The sequence below is a fragment of the Coturnix japonica genome, chromosome 2, assembly GCF_054131305.1.
Source record: "Coturnix japonica strain WE chromosome 2, WE-NBRP24, whole genome shotgun sequence".
NCBI lineage: Eukaryota > Metazoa > Chordata > Aves > Galliformes > Phasianidae > Coturnix > Coturnix japonica.
In genome coordinates this window covers 70,100,251-70,122,199 of record NC_140664.1, presented here as the reverse complement: position 1 = coordinate 70,122,199, position 21,949 = coordinate 70,100,251, and the positions used below count along the sequence as shown (strand labels likewise).

The 21,949-nt window shown below is 42.3% G+C and overlaps 1 long non-coding RNA gene across 17 annotated transcripts in view; it reads right to left on the bottom strand.

The window, feature by feature from the left end:
- LOC107309719 (uncharacterized) overlaps positions 1–21,949 on the bottom strand; it is a 268,792-nt gene that overhangs the window by 12,809 nt on the left and 234,034 nt on the right. For 12 of the 17 annotated variants that reach the window (XR_014942735.1, XR_014942732.1, XR_014942738.1 and 9 more), the window contains 3 exons: positions 20,099–21,721; positions 8,166–8,259; positions 5,809–5,914 (listed from right to left, as the gene is read on the bottom strand). This is a non-coding gene — a long non-coding RNA (uncharacterized LOC107309719). Of the gene's footprint in view, positions 1–5,808; positions 5,915–8,165; positions 8,260–14,830; positions 18,699–20,098; positions 21,722–21,949 lie in introns of those variants that run through there. The other 5 variants (XR_014942744.1, XR_004306127.2, XR_014942733.1 and 2 more) reach the window with 4 other exon arrangements.

Below are 21,949 nucleotides of genomic sequence, written 5' to 3'. Positions count from 1 at the left end.
ACTGTTCTTCAGCTTCCTGGTGACCAGCTCTAGTTAAATATGAAATATGGTATTCACTATGGGGAAAATGGTGGGGAAGAGAAGAAAGTTACAGGTGATTTACAAGAGCTTAGATGCTGAGGACTATACTGTGATCTAAACTGGCTTTGTCAATAAAAATCTATGCAACTGTTTTTGTCAAATAGGGAATAATTCCAGATTTGAGGTTCTTTGTTCCTGAAATGCAGATGAATGTATTACACTCTCTCCCCCTCCCGCCTCCACTCAGACCCAAAAGTGTATTCAAAACTGGCAACTGCCATGATATTTTTTTGTTCTTCATTCATAAACAATATTGCTAATATTGACTCAGAAAGAGAAAAGATGATAGTAAATACAGTGTTTTGTCAAATCAACCCTCCTCTTCCCCTCTGGCTTTCCATTTTAAACTACTTGGACCCAATTTCATTGAGAGTAAATCTCTGAGCCTAAACAAAGACCAAAAAGCAACTCTAATCTCTTCACTCTCAGAATAGGATTGCAGATGTCTAGAGTGGAGGGCCCATGCCCTGGTGCCCATCTTACAACAGGTAAAGCTGCCTTACTGTGGGAGCTAAGTGAGAGGGCAATGGGGGGACACAGCACCTCCCTGTGGCATCCTGTTTTGACAGGTGGTCTTAGCCTCTGAATCCTACAACTGTGTAGGTGGGACCATCCTGTCCCTGTGTCCCCGTGCCAACAGCAGGGTTGGGTTCAGCTGCTGTGTGGAGGCGTTGAGCTAGCAGTCATCTCAGTAGAATCACAGAGTCGTAGGATTGCCAAGGTTGAAAAAGACTTTTTAAGTAAGATTGTCTAGTCCAACCATTCATCTACCACCAGTATTGCCCAGTAATACCTCCAGGAACAGTGATTCCATCACTAGCAGGGCAGCTCATTCCAGCATCTTACCACTCTTTCAGAGAAGAATTTTTTCCTAGCAACCAAACTGAACTTCCCCTTCTGCAAATTGAGGCCGTTCCCTCTCATCCTATCACCAGAAACCTGGAAGAAGAGGATGACTCCCAGCTTGCCACAGGCTCCTTTCAGGTAGTTGTAGAGAGCTGTAAGATCTCCCCTGAGCCTTCTCTTTTCCAGACTAAACAATCCCATTTCCCTCAGCCATTCCTCATAAGACTTGTGCTCCAGACCCCTCACCAGCTTTGCTACCCTTCTCTTGATACTAGAAAAGGCTCCAGGGACTCAACATCTTTCTTGTAGTGAGGGGTCCAAAAGTGAACACAACACTTGAGGTGTAGCCTCACCAGAGCAGGGTGTTAAACACATCCCTAGTCCTGCTGGTAACACTCTTTCCAGTACAAGCCAGGATGTCATTATTTCTGATAGAAACCAGGATGCCACTGGCCTTCTTGGCCACCTGAGCACACTGCTTGTTCATGTTCAAATGTTGACCAACACCCCCAGGTCTTTTTCCTTTGCACAGTCTTCCAAACACTCTGCCCCAAACCTGTAGTGTTGCCTGGAGTTGCTGTGACCAAAATGCAGGACTTGGTACTTGGTTTTGTTGAACTTCATCCCGCTGGTCTCAGCTGAGTGATTCAGCCTGTCCAGATCCCTCTGGAGGGCCTTCTCACCCTCAGGCAAGTTAACACTTCCTCCCAACGTGGTGTCATTTTCAAACTTACTGAAGGTGCTTTCAATCCCCTTGTCCAGGTGATCAATGAAGATAGTAAATAGGACAGGCCCCAGTACCAACCCCGAGCAACACCACTCATGACAGATTGCCAGCTAGACTTAACCTCAGTCACCGCCACTCTCTGGGCCTGGCTTTCCAACCAGTTTTTTGCTCAGCAAAGAATGTACCTGTCCAAGGCACGGGCTGCTGGCTTCTCCAGGAGAATGCTGTGGGGAACAGTGTCAAAGGCTTTGCTGAAGTCTAGGTAAACTATGTCAACAGTTCCCACATTCTAAATCATTCTGGTCTAGTTCCCTCTCCCTCACACAATAAACAGATTGATAGATCAAGATTTAATTAAAAATGATCAGCTACTGCAAGGACAAGCTTTTTTTTTTCCCACTTTTTTTTTTTTTTTTTTTTTTTTTTTTTTCCCCTAGGCACTCAGTTTACATGTTTACTGTGCTAAAAACAGTTACGAGCAATCTGGATAGCCCTCTGTTAGCTGTGATGAAAACATTCTTCAGCATCTTTGATGGTGCCTGCCACTGACGAGCCTGAGAAACATTGTAGTTAAATGGAGAATGCGCCTGGCTTTCTAAAAATCATATAGTGAAGACCTGATACTGTCTTGCTCCTGGTGTCTGTGCTGGTGCATCACCCCTGGCAGGGATGCTGGCTGGCACTCGTGTTCCTTTGGGGATTCCCATGGACACCACCACTATGTGCCCAGTTTCGCACAGCCACACCACATGCCTCTCAGAGATCTGGTGAGAGACACAGATGTGGCTGGCCCAGTGCTCCCCACTGGGGCTTGATGCTCCTGGGGGTCACAGCCACATGCAGCAGGGGTAATGGCATACATAATGCTTTACGATGCATGGCCATCAGTGAGCCTAGGCACACAAAAACAAGCCTGCATCCAGCACAGTGCTGCAGCCACAGCTAGTTCCCCTCAGATCACGCCACCCTTCAGGGCATATCAATGTGCCAGCAGCAGCAGCTATGAAAACCCCTTTTCTGGCTCTCCACTGCCCATTCCCTTGTTCCACTCCCACTCTGCCATTCACTGCCCTCCCTCTCTCGCTGGCCAAGAGCCACAGGTCAGCCTACAAAAATACTCAGGGGCCAAAGGGGGCTGCTCCAGTGGGGCTGACAGCAGAGATGATGCCTATCTCTCCTACCCAATAAGAGAGCAGCCATGAATCCCCTGCTTGCTGCTCTGCAAGTCCTGGTTTGTTCTTTTGATGGTGTAAAAACTGTTCTTTCTTTCCATCTCACACACAACATGAACATGGACATTTATTTAATCTCATTGTTAGGAGTATTTTTTTCCTTTCAGATGTTAGTGAGCTGTAGTGAATCAGAAGATCCCCAAAGCAAAGCTGCCTCATTACCAATTTTGAAAATGCCCCTGTCCATCATTATCAAATATCCTAAATACCCGTGTTCAGCAACATTCGGCCAGTACTTAGATTATGAGCCACTGGGTAATTTAGCCCTGCAAGGGAGATTGTAAGTCTTTCTCCCCCTGCTCTTTTCCAGAGAGGAGATGCCAGTGGGGGACCTTCATTAATATTCACTGTAATGTACATCTGTTTGCCCCCTCAGCCACTGCATGAAAACAAGGGAGAGGGGGAGGGCAGAGGGAGTGCTTCAGAACGTTTTGCAGCTCAGGCAATGATGCTCCCTCAGCTGCTCTGTCAGTCTGGCAAGAATGGCAAACATTTGCCCTCACTACGAGGACCTTACGAGCACTGAAGCATCTGAAATTAGAGAGGCACTGGCTCTTGCTGAAGCACTGTAACAGAGCTGAGGGTGATAGTGCCCATAAACACTCAGTGTTAGGACTGGATCCTGGGTGTGGGTGCGGGTGACCCACTTAGGATTGCATTGCTGTTGTTCAGAAAGCCTCCCAGTCTCCCTTCTGTCCCATTGAGACTCAGCTACGACAGTCATACTTCATATTCATCTATAGGAACATCTGGCCCATGTCTAACATTTAATTTCCACACCATTAGAGTCAAACAATACGTGTACATCAGTAGATAATGTAATGCATTATCACGCAAGGCAGAGAGCAGCAATTTATTAGCCTAATTTAAAATAGCCTTCAGCAAAAAATAGTGCATCTTAATTCATGGATCTGAAAGGAATGACATATTTTCCGGTAAAATGCAAAGGTATGAACAGAGACATGCTTTTCCACAGTGGTGCATATATTATTTCTTTTTCTTGTAAATCTTTTAAGAGATGAAATATCAGTTCTCTCTCCACACACACACACACACACACACACACACAAAAGAAAGATAAAGGAGAAAGTTCAAAACTAAGGTAGATCCATAATAATACAAAAGGAGAGATCTTACCAAGGGGACCAAAGAGAAAAAGCTGACCCAGAACACAAGCAAAAGTGACCTTTCCTTTGCAGCAAAGTTGTGATCTGAATGTGAAGATCACTCAGGCTCTCCATGCTTGTACAAAGCCAGGCTCCTCAAGTGCACATTTTCTCTTTTTTATCTGTTTGGTTTCTTTTTATATCTATCTTTTCCATTAAAGGACATTTTTCAGGTAGAATTAAAAATAAATTAATAAATAAATAAAAATAAAAACCAAATTAGAAGCCTTTGCCACCCTAGCAAAACAAGTTACTTTTCAGAAGAAAATTACCTGCCTTTGATTAAAGACCGTAACTTCCTCCCAGGGGGAAACCATCTTCCCAATTGGCAAGGGAACCCCAGGCTTCTGCACCACCCTAAGTTTGCTTCAGCTCTTTGAACCAGAGTGACTGTGCTCACTTTTTGTTAATTAATACACCATAGGCCCTGGCCATACTGCTCAGCTCCCCTCTACTATACCCAAAGTTAACAGATGTCTGAAGCTGAGATTTCTGTTCGGCATCATTTCTCTTGTTCCTCTTTTCATTTGACATCAGAATGTCATTGAACACAATACCCAGGCAGGAGCCTCAGAACAGCATCTCCCCAGTACATCCTGACTTGTTTTTCTGCAGTGGAACAACCATGCTGAGAGAACGGAGGGCACCTGAAAAAAAATCGTTCTGTTCAAAGCAGAACTTTTAGGTGACCAGGAAACCTTGAAAATATCGTGGTTATCTCCGAAATCTGTATCAATACCACCCTTGTATTGCAGCATCTGAATGGGGATTCCCAGGATCTCAGTTGGGGACTTTGCCCCAGAGAACATAAAAACGAAAATTCCAAAGAAAAAAAGCCTTGCGGTGAGTTTTTCTTCCATCATCAAAGCCATCGTGGTGAGGTGCTCCATTCAGTGACCTGAGCACACCTAAACCGCACCAGCTGAGTGGGGCTGGGGGGCTGCTCAGGGAGGAAGGGTCACCTGCTCCCTTCGGCTGCAGCCAGGTCAACTATAGCCTGGTAGTGACCTGCCAGTGACAGAAGAGACAACTAAGTGTAAACTGGGGAGACAGCCAGTGCAAAGCACCCCACAGCAAAATGGTGACAAGGCATGCCTGACAGCAGTGGCAAGGGAAGTTCTGGAGCTGAAGCTCAACAATTCTTGCCTTTGACCAGATTAAACTAATTTTGTTTCAACCAGGCAGATAGCCTCCTGCTTGGAAGAAGATTGGTACTCCTGTGTTCATAAAAATGCTCTGCTAATGATTTAAAGCATGAACAGCAGCAAAAATGGGCAGGATCCAAGATCCAGGTGGGTGATCAACTCTGCGGTCAGATGGAAAGCTGCTCTTCTGGAAAGATGAAGACTATATAAGCAGAAAGTGTTGGAGATTTGGAGATCATCTCACTTGGCATATGTTAAAAGAAAACCAATAAATCTTACCCCCAAAAAACTGGTATCATAGAATCATAAACGGCTTGGGTTGGAAGGAACCTTAAACATAATCTATAATGCAATACAGTTAACTCATGTAATCCAACCTGGCTTTTGTTCTAGAAGGATTCATTTCAATGGTTCATTAATTACCTTCAGTACAACACTATTGCTTGGGGCAGGCGGTATGGGGTAAAAGCCCTAGTGTATGTACGAAGGAAGTGAAAGAACAGTAACAAAAGATTTTGGATACCCCTCTCAGCTGCAAGATACAGGGAGTCTTCTATCTACCTAACCCCATGATACACAAAGTGCCTTGGAATAAATCTGGTATATCTTACCTGGCCTTCTCTTTATCATCCTTTTATTAAGAGGCGATTGGACATGTTCTCCTGGCACCGTAACTAGCCTTTCACGGATGTAGCTTGTTCTCAGATACCTGCATCTCTGTGGGAAGGAAATAAGACAAAGAAAAGGTGCTTGCATTAATGCTGCCTCGGGGCACCAGCAAGTTACGGGTTCGTGGGTTTTACAAGACTACTTACTATGCTATTCAATTAAAAAAAAGAGCAGTTACCATAGCAACACCCACATCTAATGGCTCTTATGCTACCTCAGAGATACAAAGCACCTTCTTACAGAGATACATTGACCAATACAGCATGTAGTGGGAAGTTTTATGCTTCTAGCAATGGTTTAAGGGGGAGTATGTGCGTTCCAATAAGCAGACATATTTATATCCCCAGGTTGTAATATTAATTTGTAACAAATTATTTTGCTTCCTTAATACCTCTTTTCTTCTCATTACCATTTCCTTTCTAATAGCACCGTCATTTTTCTTCCCCCCACAACCCGGGACAGATGATATTTGATTAAGTACAGGATGAGATTTGCATATGGGAGCTCAGGGATAGGTCCAGCAGTGAGACGGGTTATATCTGCCTGTAGATCTTGTATCTAGGAAATGCTCCCACTTTATCTCAGCTGAGCAGTCACGGCCAAGTGGAAGCCAGGGGCTAGTAGGAGTTTGTGGAAAGCAATCCAGTGTTATCACTGGTAAAGGATGGGTTTCCATTGCAGAAAAGCGATGGAAAGCAACCGTCTTTTATTTCTGTTGCCCTGGAGATAGAAGCGGGAAGGGCAGGGGATCATCTCATTCAGGAGTGGCAAGAGGTGTGGAAGTTGGGTGCTTGACCCTCCTCAGCTGAGGGGAAGAGAAGTCATGTGGTCCTTTGAACACAGTGAGAGTCAAGTTGTCATCTTCACAGGCACGCCAGAGCTCGGGGTCACTGTAAGGATGGTGAGGAAGAGGACTTGAAGGAAGAGTAAAGTGACAGCAAGGCCTCAGGACATCCTCCTCACCCTGCAGCCCTTTATATGGACATTTCACTTTTCAGCAGCATGTCCCTGAAAATGCATGCACTACTGATGGAAGAGCAAGATTCTGCAAGGTGCAGCATCTCTCGTCCCCAGCTGCTCCTTTAAATGCTTCCCCACCATGTGGCATAGTCCTGGACCATCACCATTTGTGCAGGGAAGACAGGCTCCTGCCCTACCACTGACAGTGGGGATCCCATGGGGCTGCCAGGCAACGCAGGGTGCACAGAGCTCCTTATGCTCCCTTGGCAAAGCCCACAGTGGGCTCTCTGGGTCCAGCCCATTTGTCAGCCACTTGTGCTCCCAGCGGGTTTCTGAGAAGCAGGCTTGGAGCTGACCATCAGTTTCCAGAAGGGTAAAAAGAAAGTGAATCCTCAATAACCTCTGATTTGCAGTCTTCTAATTGTCTAGCCAGCTCAGCAGGAGGAACTGCACATTTGTCCTTCCTACACCAAATACTATTTGTAATGTTAAAATACCTTCCAGAAAAAATATATCTATATTAAAAAAAAAAAAAAAAAGAAAGAAAAAAAAAGAGTTTAAGAAAGGGATAGATACAGATTAATCACAGTAATTACTATTTAGATATAGATTATCTGCATAAACACAGCACACTGGCATTTTATTACTGCAGCATGACTGAGAAATCTCTCCTATTCAATGTGCTCGGCTGAATATCAGTCCCATGTTATTTTTCCATGAACACGGGGCCCTATGTATTATTTGCAATGCTCCTAATTTTTAATTACCCCATATTAAAACAATGGGATGATATATGATGAGTGAAACCAAGCATATGTTAAAAATGTCTAAACAGTTTTACCTGGGAAAATGAACAGAAACATAAATTGCTTGTATTGCATATTTAAAAATTCAATAGCAAGCTAAAATTATCATTTGCATTAATGTATTCTGAAATATGAATTATTAAGTGATTCACATTGGCACAACAAAAGCCAGTTTGGAGAACCTAACTTTAGCCTGAAGCATTCCTCTGCAGCCTTATCTTCCCATTTCCCTCTAAATAGTGCTAAATATATAGTGGAGATTCTTCTAATTGGAAAAATGTATGCACAACAAAAAGAAAAAACATCTCCACATTTCCAAGAGGCTTAAAAAAAAGATCTCAAACAAAAGAAATCCAAATATTCAGTGTTATTCATATCTTTCTCCCTTTCCTTTTAAAACTCCCTTTGTACTTTGCACTCCTGAATTATTTTTTTTCTTTTCTTTAATCCCACCATTTTGGCTCTTTTCTTTCCTTTTTACATCCCTTCCTTCTTTAAATACAACTTCATTGTGCGGAGGCCAAAGCACTGACCTGCAGCAGAAATGAATGCTGTGCTGGGGAGAAGCCATGGGACAGAGGCTGGGTCTGGAGGATCCACCACGGTCTGGCCAAGGGATTTCTCCACCTGCAACACAGAAGAGTAGCCTTTCCTCAACACACAAGAGCACAGGGCCAGGAGACAGCCTGTGTAGGTTGGCAGGTGCTGGAAGCAGAAACATTATTTGGAGCTCCATCCAGCAAAATCTCAATACAGAGAGCCATGTTTCCTCCTCTGCACTGCATAAGAAAAAGCCTGTCAGCAAGGTTTCTGGGACTGCGACTTGGAATTTGTAATTCAGAATCCCCTTTTTCTCTTTGTTTCAGGCTGTGCAAATGAGATCCTGATGAGTAATTGGACAAACACGTGCTAGTTAAAGAAGGATAACCCAGTGATGGAAAAGCAACCCCAAATCACTCTTGGACTCCTGTCTGCCTTCTGATGAGCACAAGGTCAAGCAGCGAGTTAGTGGGAGAGTTGAAGTTTGCAGCCTGCATTCCCAGCACACTGCTCTAGGCTTGATTTCCCAGGGCATGTCCTTAGCTCCAGTTAACATCATTGGGAGGGCAGTTACAAAACAGCTTTGACAAACCGGGGCTGGGATGCTGCTGCTTTTCAAAACACGTTATCAGTCACAAATGCTGGATCTCTGATGTGTGCTGCATTAGTTCGCAGGCTTCCTCCTGCATGCAGACAAAAAGCACAGCATTTTGTTCTGAAATTGAATTTCTTCTTATGCCATGTGATTACAGATATATTCTGACTTGCTATTTCCACTGCTCTTATATATTAGTAAAAAGGAGGGGAAAAAATGGTTGGAAAAAGAAAAAGAACAACAAAAAAAAAATACTCTGTAGCTTTATTTCTATACAAATTCATTTCATATGCCAAGTGTTACACTGCTCTGGGAAAAGTGACACCAAAGGACTTATGTGTAATTATGTCTATGTGTTATGCATACACAAACACACGCACAGAGCCTGGTGAACCAGTGGTAATAAAGAGACAAAAAACGGACGTGACATTTACCCAACAGAATAAACATAGGTCAAAAATAAGTCACCATGGGATCATTAGGAGCACATTTACACAGGAATGGCTTCAGACAGCCAGCACTCTTGCTAGTCCAATATCTCGTCACCACAGAAGCATTGTTAGGAACCGTTTCCCACAGAAATTTTAACCCCAGTATCCTTTCATTAGAATAGGTATAAAACTTGAAATTGAAGAATTTCTCTTGCTTTTGTCAAAGCTGGCTGGAAAAGTGGTATTATCCTGCTAAGGTCCTTAAAAAGAGTATCTGCTATGATCTGAGCTGCTGTAGTCTACAGCAGCTAGATCCCCATGTCTCCTCACAGCACAGAACTGAAGCCAGTGGCTCCCCCATGCCATTCTACAATTAACCTGTGCCCACAGCAAACCATGACTGGGTAAAAGGGTACCTCACACGAAACCCCATGGGCTGTACACCCTGCTTCACATATCTTTTTGACCAGATCTCCATGTTCACACTGGACCAGAATCACAGGGTGGAAAGAGCCCCTTTGGGGAACCTCATAGCTGGGTCCCAGGGCTTCTTCCCTTGCATCCATCTGCAGAGCCTCATGCCAGATGAACTGGGGCAGCGAGTGCTGCTTGGGCCCCTTCTTGGAGAGAGCTTGCTCCCACCTGCCGAGCTCAGCCAGGCAGTGGTGAGTCAGGGGACATGCTTGCCCATTTCTCCACATTGTTTCACGTTCAGTTCAAAACAAAGCTGTCAGTAATTAGCAAAACACAAGATATTTGAGAAACCAGATTTGCTGAGCTGCTATTTTAGTAAATCACAATGATCTTGCTGCCAAAATCATTACTTCTCCCCTCTGCCCCCTCCCTCCGCTATCAGTGGTGCACTGTGAAACTGAAAAACTCCATGTGCAGGGAGAAAGTGAGGTTCAAAGAGAGCGGTGCTTTCCCATTCGTTATATTACCAATGCAAAACTTGACATCAACAAATTAACAGCACTGTCTGAAAAATTCTCATTTCTTTGAATTTTACTTGTTTTCTGGGCAATTATAAGCAAACTGGTTCTAATCAAACAACACAAGCACCTACCAAAAGTTTTTTGAAGAAATTATCATCCTCTTCCCTTAAAAAGAGAGAAACTCAGGCTGGCAGAGTTGTAACAATTCATGCAGTGCAGCTTGCAGGGCTGGACTGAAATCAAATACATAGGTTGCTCTGAAAGTAATGCCTCATTTATTTCCATGGAAACTACAGTAGCTACAAAGAGCACAATAGCACTATTTGATAGAGCAAATTCTCTGTTACAAAAAGATAATTTTTCAACATATATTCACCACCATTAGCCAATTTACACAGATGAGTCGATTGAGAAGCTCTTCTTTTCATGATGTGACAGTTGTGCATGGTCATCTGGAGCACAGTTTGTCTTTCACATCATTTTCACCACTGCTGAAATGCACCACCCATTGCCTCACATCCACTGTTTGGTCATCATCAATATTCAGCAGGTTGAACACCAATGAATGTCAATGGGAGCTGTTTTTTCTGCATGGAAGAATTCAGGGACACACCTTTACTTCTTTCACACTTACATGACAAATACCAATTTGTCAGAATGCCCCTCTGCTGCCATCTCTCACATGACAACAAAATGTAATGAGATATTGGTGGGAAGGCTCACCCTCCGCTGCCATACCACCAATATTTGCCTCTGAGATCCTAGTCCAACATAATAAAATAGGAGTCATTACTTTCAGAGCAGCCATCATACACAACTGCAAGGGCTCAGTTCAGCATATTAACTGCTGATCTTCAGTGTTGTTCTTTCCAGTGGATGAGCCTGATTACAGAACATTCTCCGAACATCAGAGATTATCACAGGCCTGATTCTGCACCGCTTGGTGTTCCTTTGTATTTTAACATTTGCATAACTCTTTCAAAAAAAGGATATGCATGTCTCACAAACTGGAACTGGAACTGAAGGTACTCACCACAGTACTTCAGTATTAGCAAAAGAAACCAAAAACCCATCAAATCCACTAAACTCTATAGAACCTTACTGTCTAGACATATACATCTGCAGAAGATGCATATTCCCACGTCTTTAGGCTTTGAGTTCAGCAGCGCTACCAAATGACTTTGCTATTTCTAAGAAATTAAGCAGAAGTCAGGTACTGTCCAGAATGAGGTTCCCTGGGACTTTTGTTACAGGAACAGAGCTGTATGAGGCCAGATATTAAATAGGGTGGAAAAAGCAATATTAAAAGCCTGAGTCAAGACCTGTTGGAGTCATCAGAAATGTTTCTGTCTGACTTCTGTGGTCACGGGATCAAGCTGTGAAAGAACAGTTCAGTATTCAAACTTCAGGACATCAAAGTCAGGCTATTCACACTGCTCCAAGGCTTTTGGATTTGTTAGCACTGGGGTTACCTACTGTTTTTGATATGGGAGGCAACTTCTCTAGGAAGCCATGTACAAAGCCTCAGGTTAATTTAATGTAAGGTTGCTAAAGTTAAACTCTCTGATTCAGTTGATTAGCACATTTATTTTGCCTCATTATGACATTTTCTGAAGTGCTTAAACAGCTGAATAATAGAAACCAATTAGAATGAATTTAAGTCTCCTTAAAAAAGGAAGTATTTTCAGAGGTGTTCAGTTTGGATACCCTTTCTCCACTAGAATCAAGAGAGAACTGCTCCAGCTTCCCAAAAACTAGCTTTGAAAATCTCACTTTGAATTCTTTTTATGGACCACACAATATTTTTCCATCCCAATAGATTTACACAAGGGCTGCCACACCATCTTTCTCTTTTAGCAGGCACTTCCACCAAACAAAGGAAAACTGCAGTACATACACAACCAAGACAACTCCTCCATTGAAACACATTCTGCAGCATCGCTCTTCTCAACGCGCCAGACAACCTGCATCCAGGGATATGAGGAATTTCTCATTCTTCTCTTGCTGGTGGTTTCCTATCACAAACAGGCCCTTAAAATTAAAACAGTCTGCAGCCAGCTCTGAGTATTTTTCAGGATACAAACTGTCCTGTGATTCTCAGTAGTGAGCCATCTTGGCTGAGAACTGCTGTGGATTTTTATTCAATTGTGCTCCTTCTTGGGAGCAGTAGACACTCAATATATCTGATGCACTGTTAATATGGGAATTAGCTTTCATGATTACACTGACCTCATCTTAGAAGCATTTGCATAATTATTTCATGCTAAGTAGAACTGCTTCTTCATGTGTTGAGGAAACTTATTTGTACCATTTCCAACAGTGCACATGGGAGCACTAGATATCCTTGTAGTGTTCCTTCAGAATTGAGTCTTCCATGTCTGAAGATACTGGATGCACAAATGCTTCTTCCCTTTCCTTCTCCCAGCAATTTCTTCTAGTAGAAGTTAGGTATGCTCTGGCAGCGTGTGTTTAGTTGGGCATAGCAAATACTGAAGGCCAAGAGCTTGAGAAACTCCTGAGACCTTTGATATGAGATAGATCGTTGAGCAGCAAAAGAGTTACTACACAGCCTAAATGGCTTTGCAGGTTAAGGACAGGTAGAAAGGTGGAGAAAGAAGAGCTTGGGGCACCAGTAGGCAGCAGATGATCAGGATTATAAGAAGTTTCGTACTGTTCCAACACTAATATTAGACTGTTAAGAAATGCTGTTCTGGCTCCTGATGATCTACATCAAGATACTGTCCCTTCTAGCCCAGCCACAAGTACTTGGTACAACCTGTAGACGCCACCTCTGTCACATCTCCAGGCTTAAACTCTAACACAGTAAAAGCAAAATAAATGTAATTAAATACATTTTTATAGGTTTTTGTTGTTGTTTGTTTTTTTTACGTATACACTTGGAACATTTTGGCCAGTTGAAGAGTGACAATGATACTGAGAGACCTGAACTGCAAGGGCAGAGGGAGGCAAATGCCAATGAGTAAGGTAACTCAAGAACAGATGAAAACAGGCTGCATTTGGTAATCTATTATCCCATATCAGCTGCAGCCAAAACGACTATTTTACATCTGATTACAGCTTTTGTCTTTTAAAGAGCTCTGAGTCCCTTGCTGGATCTTAGCAGTTTCAAGAAATTATCTGTGATATGCATGTTCTACTTTACTTAGGTTTACAAGTCAGATACTGCTCCTCCCTCAGACACTCTGGAGACATGAGACAGACGATTCTAGTCTGGATCCATTCCACTCCAATTACACACTGTTTTCTTGTAGCGTATTTTTAATTTAAATAAATCAGGAGGTTCCATTTAGCATGTTGCATTTGTCTTGGCATACACTTCACACATGCAGAAACTCTATATTAAAGTTTTCATACAGCCGCTAGCAAAGGAATCAGCCAAATGTATCCCTGGTGTAACTCTACTGTCTTAAGCATAGCTTCACCAGGGGCATCTCTTTTCTGTTCATCTGCCCATTCATTCTCATTCCAAAGGATAAAACCAAAGAAAATATGTTTGTATTTAGTTAATATAGTGTATTCCCTGTACGAAACACATTTAGTCCTCTGCACTTTCCTTCATTGTCTGCTATATTGTTGGTTCGTTTAAATGAGCTATTTTCACATTTATGTATTGTTCTGGTTTTACGACCAATGTTGTGGCAATATAGATGTTGCAAGAAGAGGTACAGGGAAGTCAGGAAACATTACACTTTAAGTCGCTCTTTGCCCTATGTACATAAACTGGCAACTCTGAAATGAATCCGTTGGCACACGCAAACATAATTTTCCTTGGGTGATGAATTACAAGTGCGAATCTTCAAGGATCAGCTTTCAGCCCTATTTCAATATGAGAGCTGAAGCAGCAACATCAGAGAGGTGAGAGGTAGCAGGTCCAATAATATAACATGTTGGTGTTGGGACTTCACCTGGCTTCTAACCTGGTACATTGCTTCACTTGAACTGTCCTATCTGGACACTGTCATGGCTCCAAGTTTGCTGGAGCAGGCTTCAAGAAATGTTCCTCTCTATGCTTATGAACCCCAGGTAAGCAGAGAACAGCATGCTATGAGAGTCAGTTCAGGAAGAATTAAAGCCAAGTGACATCAGTTAAGGACTCGAGTGAGCTCCACTACAAATTAATTCTTGCCTCTCCATTACCAAACACTTTTATCAAAGATGTGGATGGAAACTTAACCACATTACAGACTAAGCCCACCCTGACAAAAAGAGTCAGTAGAAATAATAAAGATTGCAAATCAGTCAGGGGTACTTGCTAAATTAGGTGTAAGGAAACAACATGTCTGTGGACACCATCAAAGTATTCTTCACACTGATGGGGTGCACAGGCTGTTCCAACAGGCAGTGCCCAAAGTTGAGGTAGGTGACACAGCAGGTGGCTTACTCAGTAGAAATCCTCAGGCTGATGCTTCAGCCATTGAAGTGCTCAGTTAAATTAAGAGGATCTCTCCTGCTGCTTCTGGGTCTCCTGTGCATTCTCTAGTGATCTGATCTCTCAGCACTGTGAATATTTCTGGGTGTTGAAGAACTGGTGAACAGTTAGGTGCATGACAGGCTGAGGATACATGAAGATGAGAGGATCAGGCAGCTCATTGCTCATCATCGAGAAGGCAAATGTTGTATTCACCATCTAAACAGGCAGCAGAAATCTGATCAGCAATTAGAAAATCAGAAATAAGTTCAGCAAACACAATAATATTCTGTGTCTGGAAGTTGAAAACAGTCAAATTCAGAGTAAAGTTTACATGCAGATTTTTAACATTCCGGATAATTAACCATTAGAATTATTTCCCAAGGGCTAATAGAGTATACATCACCATAGAACTTTTCAATCAAGACAGACAGTTTTTTTCTTCAGACAGATATGCTCCATTACAAGGAGGAATTAATTGAGGCCAAAGCTGCAGTCTGCACGATAAAGGAGATCACATTAAATTTAACCCTCATGTTATGGGCATTTTCACTGGGCATAGAGGCCCAAAAGCAGGGTTGCAGAAACCACAAATTGTTCATATTTATTGCTACCACAAGCAGCAGTGGGCCAGAGCTAACATTATTAGGCTAAGCATTCATATGCTCAGTATCCACAGGGCAGTCACCTTGTGAGTCTCTGCTGGCCAAGGTGCTGTCAATCATGCAGAGACACATCAACCTCTGTTTATCCTCAGAAAAAGGCTGATCCCCAGCCCTGCCTTCCTCCTCTCTGCCTCTTCTCTTAGGGTTTTTCAATCTTGTCAAATCAATGATGTTTTTCTGCTTTCTCTCCCTGCTGAATCTCTGATGCCTTTGCTTCTCAGTTTCAAACTATTGCTAACCAGTACTGACTCAACAGCTCACCTCTGTGGACCCTCTTAGTTTTTGCCTTCTTGCCTTGCATGCCTTTGTAGCTTACCAAAAAAATCTCTCACTTCCAAATTAAAGTGGGAGTGACAGCCTGAGCTCATCTCCATGAAAACTGAACCCTGAGTCACATAAACATTTTCATCAGTACCTTATAACTTCACAGTCAATAAACAGACAATGTAGCTGCTCCAAGACTTCACAGGCTGCATCACATACATCTTGACAAAAAATGGCCAATCAACCTGCTTCTGCATATGGATTTCAAGCATACCCAAAGAGATGTAGACAGTGGGAACGTGAGCTCCATGGAACATGAGCCATTACCATGAAGAAATGGAAAATCAGCCATTAAAAACAAATTTAGACTATCTGATGTTAGACAAACAGACAATGCCAGGTACTGCTCTGCTGTTATGTTTCACTTTTCATGTATCTTTCATTATAACTACTTAAAATCCAAAGGCATAGGTGTGTTTCGGGGTATTGTTTGTCAAATTTCAAACACTACACTAGTTCTCTAAGGTGTTAGAATTGCTTAAAATATAAAAAACATAATAAAAAGAGTGCATTTCTCCCCCATTCTCTGTAATTCAAAACTTGAAAAAGAATCCAGAAGTACAAAATAAAATCCAGAAATTGGACTTTCTAGCACTGACAAGAGGTACTCTACTCAGTCCTTAATGTACTGCTTTGTAAGTCTCTGTAGCATGTGACTGTCCTGCCACCTACACAAAACCTGTGCCTGCACCCCACTCAACACTACAAGCAGAGGAGAAAACCTCCTTCAGGCTTAGTGGGTTCAAACTCAGCCATGAGCCCTTGTTGGTGGATAGGCAAGTAATGTTTGTTTTGGCTGTAGTATCTTTTAAAAATGTTATATATTGCAGTGTCTGGAAACTACACTAATGGCTGTGTGTGACACTGTGACAGATGGATTACAGAGATAGATAACACTGGGTATTTTTATGTACTTGTAACCTGATCAATTTTTTTTTCATTTTAATGTCTATTTCTAAGAGTAAAATAACAGGGAAAAAAAACAACAACCCAAAACCACAACACTACCAGAGATGCAAATCCACCCTCATGTTGCCATGTGTCTCCCTGGAGGCCTGCCCATTCCTCTGAGGAAGTTTAGGATACACCAGTAAGTTCTCTCCAGATGCCATAAACTCCCAAAGGGAACATTCTTCAGTGCTATGTCAGTGGCTCTCTAGGGAGAGCCCACCTGATGAAATTTGGCTTAAAGTTGAAAGCCAGTAATCTAAATGTCACTTTATATCTTTATGCTTATGAGACCAACATCTCTACTTCTTTCACTGAGTGAAATGATACTTGCGTCCTCTTCACCTCCTAATCCAAGAAGGTGTACCTGCATCAGCATCAGCATGTCTCTCAGGAATGTGAAAACATGACCTTGGTTCCTTTTTTCAGAGAGCCTGAAAGCTTACAGGGTAACTGTTTCCTGAGCAGTTTGCTGTATTTCCCTCTAACAGAAACGAGACAGGGCAAAACTGTGCAAGTAATTTGTTAGTTGTGCTTTAAATTAAAGTGCTTCCATTTTTAAGGAGACTTTCAATTTGGACTTCAATTTGGAGATATTTGGGTAGCTTCTAATTTAAAAGTGCTCATCCATTTTCAGTCACAGCAGAGACTCTGAGCAGAGCATTACTTAGGTGTACGTCTGGGTTGTATGTATATGTGCACATGTGCATCCTATTTTTGAGCTATTTCAACTTACGCTTCATATTGTAGTGCTTCTTGATAAGTAGAGTTTATGTCAGAATAATTGGCCTGAGGATTTTTCTTTCCAGTCCACTACATTTATGAGGTACAGCTCCATGGAAGATAATGGAAATGCCTCTAGAGTATCTGTCTGACAAGGGAAATGGCAAGGAAATAGCAAGGAGTGAACACAAAACAAGGACCTTGTCAAAGAGTGTGCAAGTGAATCAGTCCAATCAGTCTCTGTGGGTGACATATCTGAACAAATTGAAGCTGACACAATGGTCAATTTGACTGGGGAAAGTATAATTTGGATTAGGGTGAACACCTTTAATCTGTCAATTGTGGCAGTCTTAAACCTATAATTGAAAGAGCACAGCACTGCTTTACTCCAGATCTCAGTCAAACTCATTCACCCTCTTCTGAGCATCCATCAGTTTGCAGTTTCTTTTGCATTTACTTATTAGACTCCTATTTGTCTTTCAGACAAAATTCTTTGCTCCACTTTATGAAAATCTCAACAAGAAGAGCCCTTCAGAATAACACTTGGATTCACCTGATTTTCAAGCAGATGGTATTCAGGGCATAGGAAAAATAAAAAACACAACAGAGTATCACCATGTGTTTAATTTTAGCCCTCCCTCCCTCCATTGCTGCTTCAACCAATGAACATTATCTTATTTGCAGTCTGCTTGTGTGCTTGAACACTGCCAGCCCAGTTACTCCAGCACTACAGTTGGGTCTCAAGAGTAATTCAGGATGGGGTAATTTCTGCCCAGAGAAAACCGGTCCCAAAGGAGAGCTGAATTTCCAGCCCAACTTACTTGTACCACCTGGCCCAATCAGAGACAGGTAAGTGAATTAATTTCTATGGACTGATTTCCATACCGACTGACCTATCTTTGAAATTACAGACAAAGAATACTGACTCGTGGGATGCCAGGATCCCTTGACAGCTTCAGTAGAAGAAATGCTCCATCCCTCCCCATTTGTAAGGGGATAGTTCCATGATTTACCAAGGGATATGGTCCATATGCTGTTCCTGATCTCCTGAGACTTTTACCCCAACATTGTCTCTTTCAATGTTTAGATTAAAGCAACAAGAAATGCAGAATAAAATTAGCCTGACCTTGCAATAAAAAAACAGATAACAGAATGACTTGCTGCATGAGAGGCCCTCTAGTTCTACTCAGCATCTCAGCTAAATTCAAATTTCCTTATCTTCGCTCATGCTGCAGGTAAGCCATGCCCCATTCCTTCTCTGAATTCTGAACTTGATATTCTCCATGGCATTTTGTGTTTCAGCATCTTTAACTCTTTGGTCATCACAGGTACAGCTGTTTTAAATGTATGCTGGGTCCTTCATGTTGCAACTCTATAGGCACAAGGAGAGAGGTCTCTTGTTACACTGCTGAGCAATCTTGTCTTTTGGAGACAGGACACAAGGAAGCAATGAGGAAAGAAGCACATTCCCATCCCCTGGTAGAAGAAAATGCAGCAAAGAATTAAAGCAGTTGAGCAAACCCCTTTCTCCTACACCATGTGAGGTTGAATTAAAAAGGCAAAGAAGTATCCCACTCTCCAGAGCTTCTCAAGAGTAAATCATCCTATTAGCTATCCATCTTCTGTTCTGTCATTATTCTCTGCCTGTCAGCTTCTTGTAGAGGCTGTCTGTTCCATCCTTCTTGTGTTATTATGGTTGCCATGCCCTCCTCTCAGCAGCTCCTATCACTTATAATGAAAAAGTGAGAAGGAAAATAAAAAACCTTGAGCTTCCAAATTACCAGGAATTAAAGGAATTAAAGGAATGACAACAACATTGTTAGAAAAATAATAATAAAAAAGAAAGAAAGAAAGAAAGAAAGAAAGAAAGAAAGAAAGAAAGAAAGAAAGAAAGAAAGAAAGAAAGAAAGAAAGAAAGAAAGAAAGAAAGAAAGAAAGAAAGAAAGAAAGAAAGAAAGCAAAAAGGGAGAGTGTGAGTATTTTGCAATCTGTAGATGATTTCTGCTTCTGGTACTGCATTCATCATTAAGATTTATAGGTCAGTCCAGAGCTTAAATAGCAGATGTTTTCTCATTATTTATCTTCCTGGCTAAGGCATAAGATTCCTTTTTAAGGAAATCTGCGTAACACATGCAGTGAAAATAGACCAGGTCCTAGGATCAGCCCTTCTACCCAACACAAGAAGGCAAAACTGAAACAGCCATCAAAAGAAGTTTCATGTCACCCAACTACAACAAGAAATGTTTTTACTGGGGTCTGATCTTGAACATTTCAAATAACAGAGCAGAATTTTACCTCTTAATAGGCTATCCATTGTATGTAAGTATGAATATGTGAATAGTTTCTTGTATGAATAGTCAAACACTTTGTAGGCTTCAGCTTCTGCCCCTACCCCAAGACCCCAAGTGCTTTTAAACTTTAATCAGAAGATGGCATAGCAAGTACTACAGCAAGTACTGTTCTGAATAATATCACTGTTATACATGTTCTTTATAAAGCACAATCTTTGTGCAGCCAGGCAGAAACCCCTCTCCATTTTTGTAACCACTGCATCCCTTTGCATGCAAATCAGTGGCCACCATCCCCCAGCCTGCTTGTAAGCTGTTAGCATATGTTGTCATCTGTCATAGAAGTGGGAAGGAAAGATCAACAAAAATCAGAAATCCCAACAATTTGACTTCTGAACTTTCTTCTTGTCTTCTGTGTGCCAGAAACTCATTCCAATTCAAAAATATGGGGAAAATCCTTTGCTTTGTGGAATGTGCTTCCAAAATACAGGCCTCTGTAGTATACACTTGTAACTTCTACAATTTTTAACTCATATTCTTGGGTTTTTCTTGTTTGACCTAATTGATTCAAATGAGGATCTCACATACTTCCTGGACAGATGGGTCTATGTCCAGCCTTGGAAGTGTTTCAAGTGTGGGACTGCAGGATGCACTGCACGTGAAGATACTTTCTGGCTGCTCTTCCTAGCATGCAGCCTCTGTATTGCCACTGCTCCAGGCCACATCTCCAAGTTGATGGATTCACTTTCAACCTAAAAGTAACTAAGAGAAAAAGGAATACAGATTTACACAGTGACAATACAAAAATTACTCCTCTTCAAGTAAAGCATCAAAATCATTCAGAATCCCTTGCAGTGCCAGCAGCCTCTTCTTGGGGGTCCATAGGACCTTTGCACATACTGAGGCATAGAATGACAGAAATATTGTCTCTTTCCTGAGATCTCAGCTTCTTTCACCAGCTGCCCTTGTCTTCAGTTACTTAAAGCCCAACCTTCACTGGAGATGAATGGAACAAGCAGTTCCTTTGAGCTTGGCTATCCTCTTCAAAAAAACTTTTGCTCAAAGAAAAGGATATTTCTGACCCTTACAGCAGCTGTGATGGTGAGGTGCTGTGTGAGATTTTAACTATCCTTCCAGCTCAGGGTATTCTATGATTGATTCTAGGAAGCACTGTCCTGCACAAGTATGTAAGCAACACTCCAGATGATATTCTATGCTCCAGGACACTTTTGGTAATTTGCTACTGGCCCAGAGTTTCAGAGAACTGAAGTGTTTCCCACTCCCTCAGTTAGATTACAGACAACAGTAACTGCACAGGCAAACAGTTGACCCTGACCTCCCTTGTCCTGACAATCAGCCTTTCCCAGCCAAGAAGCAGCTGTTGTACATTATGGCTGCTACAGCGGATGATGGAATATACACTTCTGCTGCCCACAGGTTCTTTGGCCCCTGCTGCCAACAAACAATAGGATAACACCTTTTTACATTGTGTGACTACTTGATAGAGTTCACATGATATCATCCTATGACTACTATAGTAGAGGCTATGATGCTGTTGAGGAAGCTGCGAGAGCAGGGTTTCTCCCTGAGGGAAGGTGAGATGGGAGTGCAGGCAGCACCCTCACCAACAAGGTGCCATCTCATAGGGCCTGCTCACAATAGGCAGAACTGGTAGTATGGGCTATCAACAGCTCCAGATGTGGCATTAGCTTAATCAGGTCCAGGGGGCTCTACAGGGTCTCCAGTCACAATGAAAAGAGACAGGACCCAAGGCAGGACTGAAGAAGAGCTACAACATAGGTTTGAGAGAGACAGCCAGAAAGCAAGTTATCAATGACCTAGGAAGTCCATCCAAGAGGCAGCACTAAAGACAGTGCTAGAGACAGACATAACAACAACATATAGCTCTAGCAGACCTGGGGGCCCAGGCCTTCAGATGCTCAGCTTTGCTTTGACTAGGTAGCAGGATTCTGCTTATATTCAGTAAGGAACATCACTGTCCCACTGTAGATGTCCTGCCTGATCTTCCCTGGGGAAGCATGACAGCACCTCTGTTCTTGGAGCTGTGCAGGATTCTAGGCAGACTGTACTCTCCCATTAATATAGAGAGTCCCAGATTTTGTTCAGTTGTTCTCAGAAAAAATTGGTTCATCTGATCCTGTAACCTCTTTCCTATGTATCTGCATCAATGGTCAGCAGTATCAGCCCCCTCTGAAAGCAAAAAAAAACACATTTAAGAACCTTATAGTCAGTGCTCTGCTTTAACTGCCCATGACCCTTGAAAAATATTTTCACTATTCATTATTGACATGAAAAGTCTCTTGGTGATTTGCTCACTGCTTTTAGTTCTTCAAGATTCCTTCCTTCTTTGGCTTCCCTAAAGAAACGTGCTGTGCAGGCTAGCATAACTGTTCAGCCGAGCTCCAGTCCATCACTTTT